We start from the raw sequence: 11958 nt of genomic DNA on the forward strand, positions 1-11958 counted from the left end.
TCACGTCACGTGCATTTGGTTGAGGATCCAAACTTTAGACTGGACACTCAAACCAACTTGAGTGCTGTTCAAACTGCAAGATCACCCCTCAACACTGAACAGGGCGAACTCTCAAAGTGCATTCTAAAAGTGTCCTACTGCACCTCTGGTAATGTACCTGCAAATCTTTAAACATGTCTGGTGAATGTTGAAACAAGGTGAGTTGTGAGAAGTAGTAGTTAGGGCTACTGTATGACAGATGGAGAGATACTCAGATGGATGGATAGATAGATAAATGAAAGCAGCTCCTAATTAACCAGTGAGTGGTGTGGTGAGCCAAGAAGGCCCAAACAAAACCCCCTCTGTGAAGGCTGGCCATTGAGGCTGGCCGCCCTTGGAACACGCCAACCCTGCTGGAATAATGGGCCACTTTAGAGGCCTTCAAGTTAGTTCACAGGCCCCAGGGCTGGGAAAAACGCTAGCAAAGGGTTCAGAGGGGTTTTTAATTGTTTCCTCGTTTTTTTGTCTTCTTTTTTTCTTTTTCTTTTTCTCTCTCTCTCTCTCTCTCTCTCTCTCTCTCTCTTCTCTCTCTCTCTCTCTCTCTCTTGCTCTCTCGCTTTCTTCTCTCTCTCTTTCTCCTCTTTTGGTTCTGAAAAGGGGCTGATAAACAGGCAATGAAGGGGATTGTTGTGTGTTCCCCTGACAAGCAGCGGGGGAAAGAAAACCAGACTGTATGGTCCATCAGCTAGGCTCGGGATAGGCTGAGGGACGGAGAGCAAGGGGGTGAGGCCTCGGGAGGGAGGGGGGATTAGGGGCACTGTGTTGTGGGTGGGGGCCGTTGGGATCCTGGGGGGGAGACAGCCGTGAGTAGGGAGAGGGATACCCCGGAAGGAGAGGGAGCTGAACACAGGGGTGCTGAGGTTACCTTTCAAAGTGCGGCCATTGTTTTGGGGTGCTGAAGTTCTCATGCATGTCCCCTTTTGGCTCCCGGAGTGTCTGAAAGTGATGGAGCATTCTGCGATTAAGCGGACCAGTGGCAGCTCTGCTCGGCGCTCCCACAGTCCGGCCTATTTACACACTCAAGAGGGACATTAATGCCGGCCGATCTCCCTGAGCTGAACAAAACAGCACACAAACCTGCCTCCGAGCCCCCTTGCGGCACTAAATTGAGGATTTGGGGAACTAAAAATAAGGACTGGAAGAGTAGTAGTGTGTGCTGACTACGGAGAGAGACTGATCGTTCTCACTACAAATTCCTGTCATTGACAAAGGGCTTCATAATTTGCCTGGTTATGAGTGTCATATTTAGCCCACTCTGTTCCTTCCAACAAAGTGTCATGTCAGAACAGTCCATCTCTGAAGACAAGACCCATGGCAATATCAATAGTAGTAATTATAATTAGTGTACAGACAAACTGCATTCAAATAATTGTCCGATGTTATCCCAACATGGAAATATGTGTCAGCACCTTATGCTGAGCTTGCCAGTGGAACTAGGACACATATTTCCTAGTGCTAATCTTGGACATTTGGTGATAAAGCGAGTTCAAGTGTGTAGAAGTGTGTTTATATTGGAGAGACGTTTGGTGGTGTGAGTATTTCCGAAAACAAAGTCCTTCCCCAATACTGATGGACACTCTAAATCTGACATGCCGCATATTGGGACAGTTGTTCGGATGAGGTCTTCCATTTGTTTTTAATGATTACTTAAGGCCCTTTAATTATGATTCTTTTGTTTCTCCCACAATGGGAGATTGTTCTTGGTGCATGGACTCTGACGCCAAGAAAGGGAACAAACAGAACCTAACCCAATGCACCTCCTCCCTCTCCTTCCCTCCCTGTCCTCCCCCTCCTCTTCATCATCCCCTCCGAGGGCCCTTTCGTGACTCCCCCCGCTGACCTGAATTCCGCCAGAGTGGGTGCCAAGGGATCGTGGGTGGTTTGTAGTTGAGAAAGAGAGTGAGAGAGAGAGAGAGAGAGAGAGAGAGAGAGAGAGAGAGAGAGAGAGAGAGAGAGAGAGAGAGAGAGAGAGAGAGAGAGAGAGAGAGGAAGACAGTGCGGGAGAGAGAGAAAGAATGAGAGAGAGGGGCACCTACACTCTGTGAATGCTGATTGTAACCCGTCCCTAACCCCCACCCAACATGTAAATATTAATACTGAACCTCCATCGTTGAGAGGAATGGATATGTAAGTTGCATAATACAATTCCAGGACAACACACTTTAGTATTGACAAAGCAAAGAACTATTGGCCACTGAAGCCTGGTGATTAAATACAACATGTCTGTAAAGTAGGGGGATTGCTGAACTGAGTCAAACATTTGGTGCAAATTTTTGTTCTGCTAAACTTTTGCTAAGGCCACCGTGGCCATGACTTTTGAGCAGGCTGTAAAGATAGCCAACTCTTTCAGATGTAAATTCCAACAAACTGCTTGTTCACACCCAGGCATCAGCTAACCCGGTCAGCTAGCACGCACACGGTACCTGAGTTGTCTGGCTTCACAATCTGCTCTGGACCAGAGGACCCAACCTCAAAAGTCTTGTTGAAAAGTCAAGTAAAGGTAACAAGTATCTAACCTTTATTTAACCCGGTAGATTTAATCAAGGTTGGGAACTTGTTTTTCAAGAGTTTCTTTGGGTGTTCAAGGAGAGAAACAAAGCAGAACAGAGATATGTATGTGTTCCTTCCTTTCTCTGCGTTCTGTACTTTGCTCCTATGGCTAATTTAAAGAGATAAACCACCATAACAGCTTAGTTGTATGATAGGGCTATCAGGCTATTTTTAAAGGATAGTTAGCTATATTGTGGTTCATTCTCCATAAGTTCCCCGTTAAGCAGGCAGACATGAAGGCGAACCTCAGGGGGGTTATTATATCACCATATCTTCAAACCACTAAGAAGAAACGTGACAGAACAGCAAACAGACGGTAACCCACACATGGGACGCAAACCAGATTTTTCCCTCTTTTTTTCTCTGTCTGCTCTCTCTCTCTCTCTCTCTCTTCTCTTCTCTCTCTCTCTCTCTCTCTCTCTCTCTCTCTCTCTCTCTCTCTCTCTCTCTCTCTCTCTCTCTCTCTCTCTCTCTTCTCTCTCTCTCTCTCTCTCTCTCTTCTCTCTCTCTCTCTCTCTCTCTCTCTCTCTCTCTCTCTCTCTCTCTCTCTCTCTCTCTCTCTCTCTGCTTTGTGACAATATTCCAACTGACGGCATTGATTGCTGATTCCAGGTATCTTCAAACGAGCAGGAAAGCTCTCACATGATGGCCAGCGGAGATCGGAGGGCGTCCGTGTGTGGAAGGACGGGGGGCTGGTGGTGAATGCCTGCGATTTCTGTTTGGGTGCAGTCACACAGAAGGGAAGGGAGGGAGCTGGGGGGGGGGCTTTGTTTGTGCTGCCCATGGGAAAAGGACTCGGGCCTCTGCGTTCGTGGGGGTCTGGTAGAGTTGCTTCCATACACTGGGAGACAGCAGCCAAGAGAGCATCCTTCCCTCACACCATCCAGGACCAGTCTCATAAAGCAGAGGAGGGGAAGAACAACCGATTAGGGAAGAAGAGAGGGGAGAAAAGATGAGGCAAGAGCGTTAAAGAGGGTAGTAGAGATCTCTGGGTCTGGGGGAAAGGGGAGAGGAGAGGGAAGGACTGAGGGATAGATGAGGAAGAGGGAGGTGAGCACAGAGAAAAGGATCTGGATGGCACTTTGGCAGTGCCAGTATGTTCCCAGGAGGATTACTCAAGCGCTAGATGCTACAGAATGCCAGCGAGCCCACAGTGGAGTTGTATGAAAGGACACACACACACACACACACAAACCCACAGAGTTCTCCAGTTCACTTTCCCTACAGTATCCCAGTACCCTTGCTTTTTCTCTCCTCTCTTTCTCTCTTCCTCTCTCTCTCTTACATCCAATTTTACTGTCCCTTTCTTCCTTGTTTTTCGTCTCTCTTTCAACCCATTCCGCTATCACCATCCCCCACCCACGGCCACTAACCTTCTGGGGGTTATGACGTGGATACCCAGTACCTTTCTTTCTATTTCTCTTTATCTATTTCTCTCTGTCCCCCCCTCTCTCTCTCTCTCTCTCTCTCTCTCTCTCTCTCTCTCTCTCTCTCTCTCTCTCTCTCTCTCTCTCTCTCTCTCTCTCTGTCCCCATCCTCTATCTCTCTCTCCATCTCCTCCCTCTATATTTCCTCCTCTTCTCTATTGAGACTGCAATGAGAGGTCTGACAGGTAACAGATGCTAAACCAGGATGCTGTCAGCCTGGCACTGCCCCCCCCCCCCCCCCCCGCCCTCCTTGTGGGCAGAGCCCAGAACCGGGAGAGCAACACCCAGCAGGGAACAGTGCCCTTACTGTCGAGGTTCTACCCTATCCCGTCCTTCCTCATCCACCTCTCCCTCGCTCGTCCTCGCCCTCCCACCGTCCCTGTGCCACTGCTCTCCACTCCCCGCACAAAAATACGTGATAGATCACTGGCTGTTTAACCCTTCTCCCTTGCCCCGTTCTCTCTCGTTCTTTTATCTCTCGCTCGCTCTCTTTCTCTATCTCTCCATCTCTTTCTCTCTGCTTCTCTCTCTGCATCTCTTTCTCTCTCCCTCTCTCTTTCTTTCTCCATCTCTCTCTTCCTTTCTCTCTCTTCATCTCTCTCTCATTTCTCAGAGGGAACAGTTAGGTTGTCTTTTACCAGAAATGCCTTCACTCTCTCAGAGCTTCTCCATTCCGTCCAGTTCTTTAGTGTGGAATTACCTTCCAGCAGGAAAGCTTCGGCTACAATGTGTGATATAGAACTCTGCTCATTCCCATGTCTCCTCTATGGCCAGTCTCTGGTACTAAACACATGTCATGTTTGCTAGCAGAAGATACAGAGACCGTAGGACTGCTATGAGGTTTGCTACGCTGTCTAGTGTGGGTCTTCTGGTGATCTATGTTACCATCGGACTTTCCCAGTCTCTCCTAATTTACCAGGTACTATTCCAGTATCTACTCCCGTTGAGTTCAGTCTATTCTACTGTCATCCAAGCAATTGGATGTTGTTGGGAGTTAGCCTTTTCATGGAGAAAACAGGAGACACAGGGGTAGATTATAAGGCCTGAGAATGGCAAAAAATCTAATTCCAGACGGTGCTTCAGAGCAATACAGTAAGCAGAGTACATTTACAGTAATCCCCCTCCCCCTACATGTGTGTGTTGGACCCTGAAACCACCCTTTTAAACACACACACATACATACACACATTTGAAAGCATACATAGCCCTTGCCCTGACTGACATGTAGCCTAATTAAACTAACATACATTCACAGATGTTTAAAATAATAGATTCAGATAAATATGGTTTTGGCTCGCTCCAGTTCCAGCTTCAAATGAGCTATGCTCCAGGGCCTAACAGGACCATGTGTGTTTTGATATGCATGTGTGTGTGTGGGGGGGGGATGCATGTTGGCTTAAATCCATTCTGTGTTTAATTTATGAATTTTATGTTTTACATGTCTATAGCTGTTGGCAATTGTAGTTTTTTTGAGCGTATTTAGTAAAAGCATGTAATGTACATGTAAGGGTCTGACATGATAGGATCAACAAGGCTGATGTTACCAGTCTTTTCTTTGTAATGTCTTTCCTGCAGCAACTCATAACTATAATCCTGTCATAATCCACACATCCACACACAATTTTAATTATATAATCTTGCACTGGTTCAGGTTTATAATCGGGAGTACAACGGTACTTAGGAATGGTTCGCTTGACCCGATGTTAGTTTCCTCAAGGATCACAATGACTCTTGTTTAGAGACTTGTTGCTCTTGTGGTTAGTGGTAACTGATTTAAAAATGTTGTACTCGCTGTGATATATTGTTTTTATTATTGTTGCTTGTTTTTTCCACAGGTACACTTGCACTTATAGCGGTTCATGTTGTTTAATTGTAACTTGTTTAACTACATGCTCTTATGGTTCTTCCCTTTGGCACTTACTTTGGTTGTTCACAATGTGTGCTTCATGTTTTGGCTACTCGCAATGTTTTTGTGGCTATCTTGTTGTTATGATCAGTGACCTATGCACTTTGTAAAGCTCTCTCTTGGAAGTCGCTTTGGATAAAAGCGTCTGCTAAATGAATAAATGTAATGTAATGTAACATTTAATGAAATGTAATGTGAAATGTAAGGTGGAGTCAGGTGGCTGAGCGGTTAGAGAATCGGGCTAGTAACCAGAAGGTCGCTGGTTCGATTCCCGTCCGTGCCACATGACGTTGTGTCCTTGGGCAAGGCACTTCACCCTACTTGCCTCGGGGGAATGTCCCTGTACTTACTGTAAGTCGCTCTGGATAAGAGCGTCTGCTAAATGACTAAATGTAAATGTAAATGTGTAAATGTAATAATCCAAATCCTTTCTTCAGATTAACCAAAGAATAGACTTCTAGGAAAATATAGAAGTTGTTCATCTACAGTCTGATTAGTCATTTAGCAGACGCTCTTGACGCCCCATCCAACCCCCCCTTCCAGAATGTCTGCAGTGTATTCATTCATGTAAGGCAGTGCAAACTACAGTGGTCTAGGGGAGAGGCCTGTGGGCACAGGGCAAAACACATTAGCTTCATGGTCACTTCCATGCACATATTCTCTCAACAATTACACACGGAGACCCTTACTGCATCCTATCCCACCCTAGGGACACGCTGCAGCCAGCTAGTGTCCCTTTCCTGCACACTAAACTCGAAGCACCAGATATCCTTCAATAATGTCTCATAAATACATCTATCACACATTCCTAGAGGGCCCAAGGGACCTTCCCATTTAGCGGGATTTGACCATCACTCAAGCTGGGTTTGATGTGCTTCTTCAAACATGTCCTCGGGTTGTTGTCGAGTGACAGTCGAAGAGTAATGTGAATGCAATCAAGTGAGAGTGCCAATAGAGCATGTTTCCATGGTGATGGTGTGTGTGCTTGTGTATTTGTGTCTGTGTGTGTGTGTGTGTGTGTGTGTGTGTGTGTGTGTGTGTGTGTGTGTGTGTGTGTGTGTGTGTGTGTGTGTGTGTCTATGCATGTTTGTCCATGTCAGTGTGAATTTGTTTATGCATGTGCGTGTGTGCATGTGTCTGTGTGTGTGTGTGTGTGTGGGGGGGGGGGGAGTACAGGGAGGGCTAAGAAGCGATTGGTTCACATAATGGGTGGTGAATGTTCAGCGTTAACTTCCCATTCCATACAAAGCATTCTGTTTCACTTTAAAATGCCAATTTTAAATGTTTCAGGTTTAAACCTTCCTCAATGACTGCTCTGAACAAAATCTAATAATATAAAATTATGATCCAAACAAGTCTAAAGTCTGATCCAAACAAGCCTAACTTTCCAAATTCAACAATTATGGAATTTCCCCGATCCTTCTAAAGACACCTGGTGTCTTTATAAATTCCCCTCGGACATCAGGTCCGAGGGGAATTTCTTTCTCCCACAAGATAAGAAGAACGCTTAAATCGATGTAGACTACTCAGTTACCAGTTGCTGTGAAAATTCCCAACGATTTCTATCTGGTAAGCAGCTGACTAAACAGCGACACGTAATATATTTAGCAACATTTTGAAGACAAAGCAAACATATCCTCCTTGCGTGATTCTGATTGATTATTAATTATCTTATGTAACAATAACGGGAGGCCTACATTTTAAATCAAGAAACCAAGTATTGATCAACTTTAACCTTTTCTCCTATAGAAAGCGCAGTTAGAGCTCCACGAAGCATGGACCTTGCGCAGGCAGCCGTAATTGTTGTCATCCACAGTTTCCGTGGAGCCGTTTGGGAGGATTGTTTAACGGGATTTGCCATGATACTCAATAAGCGATCCGAAGTCGTCTTGCATTACAAAAATGAGCCACATCAGAAAATCAAATAAATTGCTCAAATACGATATGCCATAAACATAAAACAGTTATCATATCCACAAAAGCTCTAAAACGTTATCCGTGCATCTTTTCATTTTCTTTTTTTCTTTTCAGATGAGGGTCAATTTTCAGCTTCTTCATTTGCACCTGTTTAACGCGTAACGTGCAACGAGCTGTTCTTTAGATGCGCACACTCTAACACTTTGCAACCCTGTACTGGCAAGGTGAAGTGAACTACACTATAAAATAAGTAGCCTACCATATGATAGGATATTGTAGGACAACCAAAATATAAACTGAAGTTTACCACAAAAGCCAAATAAGCGACTAAACCACATGATAGCCTAATTGCAAATCATTAAGGTGTATCAAACCAATAAAAAAAATAGTGGTATTAACAAGAGCAGTAGATACAACTACGCAATGTTCATAATTACAGCGATTTACTGGCGTAATTAACCATATCATTTGGACTTCTATGAATAATAATTACATAATTAAGTATTCTTAATATTAGACTATAGGTACTGGATATTATTATAACGTCAATCATATTTATCTCCTTAACCACTGGCAATGTGTCCTGTGAGGGAATAACAAAACGCGCTTCTCACCTTTGTTTACAACCACGGAGTCACTGGGGGAATAAGTTTCTGTCTCTCTACTGCCTTGGCGGAGTCTGTCGCATCTGCTTCAAAGATGTTCAACCACTGAAGAGCCGAGCCTTCTAGCTTCCAGAGCGAGAGCGAGAGGGTAGCCCAGAAACCAAACAGACGGATTTCTGTCACAGTAATCCGTGGAGCTCACTCGCAACAATCCCACTGAATGAGCTGCACCTCAGTCCGCTTCCTCGCACCCTCGCAGTTTCAACTCCCCCTCCCCTCCTGAGCCCCCTTTTGTCTCTCGTTCTTAGGAATGACGATTCCCGTTGGTTGACAAGAATCCAAAGCCCTCCGAAGCCGTTAATTTGGTAACACCGTAGCCACAAACGAATATGTCTACAGTATGCATGGCTTCTCTCAGGCCTGAACACGTTCGATCTGTTTTTAATTGTGTTTCTGTATTTTAAAGGTGAGGTCTACTGAAATGTGGCCATGGGGCTTGCATGAGGGCAAATCCCTGCTTGCTATAAAACACACGCATATGTCCCATACCAAAACAACAAGTGATTGAAAATGGAAAATATCTTGTTTTACAATTGTTTTCATTGCCAGGGTAATCTAGTTCGAGTTGTAACGGTTGGCGAAAGTAGTCGTTAATGTGCCGTTCATCTCGTGCTGTTGTTGCGCAAGAACTTGTGGGATTATTCATGTTTTGTCTATCGTGGAAATGATCGCTGTGGTTGTGTTGTGTGGGTTTGGGAAGTTGAGTGTTAGAATAGTATCCACGTGTTATCCAGAACATAGATGACCATACCGAATAACCAAAATTGCAATGGTTAAGTGCTTGTTACATGTTAAAACAAGTTAATCATTGCAGTGCTTAGGTAATGCATGGGAACACAGTGTAGAGTACATGTGTAACATTGAAGCCATCTTGTAGAACAGACTGGAAAATCCAATCATTCTGCCGTGCTGTGGCTGTGGGTGTTTTGTCATGGAGTGATGCATCTCTGTTACCTGGGCTGCTAATTTTATACTAAGCTATTTGTTTCTTGTTCTATTTCTGTCCCATCTGCCCCATTTTACCTGCGCCATAATATTATTCCACTCCATGTGTTCTTCACAAGCAAAACTCGTATGGAGTATGCAAGTTCAGGTGATTTGAGTAGCCCTTATTTGCTTTGTGGCCTCCTGTTAACCAGTCCCAGCATGCACCTATGCAGAATGTTCTCCAAGCCCCGAGTCTTTCACTGTGACATCGGATGGATGGAAATGGACTCTCCTTCTCCTCTCCTTCCATCTCCTGTCCTTCCATCTCCTCTCCTTCTATCTTCACCTCCTCTTCTCTCCTCAGCCTCCAGACCTGCGTCATGTTACACCGTTGCCAGTCCTGCATGGCGTGCAGGTATCGACAGTCGTACACATTCCATGCTCTCCCCCACAGGGTATGGAAGCCGTCCTTCCAGCAGGGTGGCCATGCTACAGCTGAGCTGATCACAGCTGTGGATCTGTCATCTTTCATGCATCACGAGGGCGACATGTCTTGATGCTTTATGGGGGATGGTGGGGCACAGTTCTGTGCTGATTTGATTGGCTGTTTTTTTTTTTTTATATATATATATATGTATGATTATGTTTTTTATGTGTGTGTGGGGGGTTGTGTGTCGGTGTGGGGGTTTCTGTGTGTGGGGGTTGTGTGAGCGTATAGTACATGTGTATATGTCTGTATGTGTTGGTTTGTGTGTATGTGAATGTATATCCATGTGTGTATATTAGTGGTGAACACTCCTACATTCTAGGTGTGCCTGACCTGGTCATGAAATAAACATTAAGAATGGGCCTCATATTCCTGGGCCAGAGCGGCTGGCCCCCGAGGAGCAATAAGCAGGCCTGGGTGTCTGTCACTGCTACGTTACAGAGTAATAAAGCTTGCGGGTCCCAGGGCGAGATCCGGAGGGGCGGGGAGGGAGGGGCCCTGAACCGAATGGTATATGTGGCATTGTGTCTCCGGGGGGGAAGGGGATTACTGTAGGAACAATGACACGATAAGCCCAGCACCGGGTGACAAAGGAAGTTGTTTGCAGTTGTTGCTGTGATATCTTTAACCATCAGTGTCTTTTTAGTAAGGGTAGCCAGGCTTCTCACCCAAAACACCCCCTCTCTTTTGTGTTTCCCCTCACTCGCTCGCTCTCTCTCTCTATTTCTCTCTCTCTGTCTCTCTCTCCCCCTATCTCTCTCTCTCTCGCTCTCTCAGCAACCACCAGAGTTCATTACATGATTTTTTCCTGCTGTGGCAGTCAAATAAACGCAACTGTAATACATCACGTTGTCACCTCAGCCTGTGTGCCCTCACTCACAGGCCTGCACTAGGATGAGGGATGTGACACAACCCACAGTCTTTCATATGGAAAATTGTTGTGCGTGTAATTCTTTAGGGACTGTATACAGTATGTGTGTTTGCATGTATGTGTGTGCACGTCTGCATGTATGTGCATATAAGCATGCTTGTGTTCTGGCAGATGTGCATGCATGTGTTTATGTGCCGGAAGAGAAAAAAACGAATAATCTTTGAGCTCTCATGGGTTGCCCAAAGCCTCTCATCGGTATGCGAGAGGTGGAGAAGGTTGGACGGTTCGGGGGCCTGGGGGTGGCGGGGGGGCGGGGTGGGGGGACGCGGTTTGGATCTGAGAGAGGAGAGGTGACGGGTGGGGGCAGGGGTGGAGGTGAGGATCAGGGGGTAAACACATAAACACCTGGAAGGTTGACGTAAATGTGGTCTCCATGGACACAGCTGAAGCCTGAGGACATCCGAAGCCAGCCCCTCCATACTGCTGTTGACGTGATGACATGGTAGAGAGAGAGAGAGAGAGAGAGAGAGAGAGAGAGAGAGAGAGAGAGAGAGAGAGAGAGAAAAGGTAGAGAGAGAGAGACGGGGGGGGGCAGAGGGGACAAGAGAAGGAGAGGGTGTAGCGAGAGAGAAATGGAGAAAGAGACAGAGACGAGAGAGATAGAGAAAAAGAAAGAAAGAGAGAGGAGGGCGTTAGACGGGGGGCGGGATCTCTTTGTGTGGTTGTCTCCCTCTCCCAGGATCGACCAATGATAGAGCTGGAGTTTGGAAGTCCGCGGTGGCGGCCGGCAGGGTGAGTGAAGGCGAATGGCTCTCCTCCACACCAACGGTCACGCAACACAACTCCACATCCGTGATGCTTCTGGGAACAAGAGAGTGGGAAACACGGCTGGAAGTGGACGGTGTAAATGCATGTCTTCTGTCAAGTGCCCTGCCCTCGCCCCTCTCCACCAAACCCTGAATACAGCTTTCCTAGATGCTCTTTCCCAGCGTTGGCAGGTGCTTTTCCCTGGGGATTTCCCTGGTTCCCAGCTAGGCAGATTCTGGGTGAGTGTTGGCCACCGGTCTATTGAGGATGGCCTGTGAGCTAACTGGGTCCTGAGAAGCAAGTCAGGTCTCGGCTGAGGTGGATAAGCTCTTTCCTCTGGGAATGTCAGACCTAAATGAAGC

At 46.2% G+C, this 11958-nt stretch overlaps 1 protein-coding gene across 1 annotated transcript in view; it reads right to left on the reverse strand.

The window, feature by feature from the left end:
* LOC134021287 (excitatory amino acid transporter 2-like) overlaps nucleotides 1-8688 on the reverse strand; it is a 33655-nt gene extending 24967 nt beyond the window's left edge. The window contains exon 1 of the mRNA XM_062461954.1: nucleotides 8454-8688. The gene's annotated coding sequence lies outside the window, so the exon portion shown is untranslated. The remainder of the gene's footprint in view (nucleotides 1-8453) is intronic.
* Nucleotides 8689-11958: the final 3270 nt, after the last annotated feature.

Source organism: Osmerus eperlanus, chromosome 5 (assembly GCF_963692335.1).
Source record: "Osmerus eperlanus chromosome 5, fOsmEpe2.1, whole genome shotgun sequence".
NCBI classification, from domain to species: Eukaryota; Metazoa; Chordata; class Actinopteri; order Osmeriformes; family Osmeridae; genus Osmerus; species Osmerus eperlanus.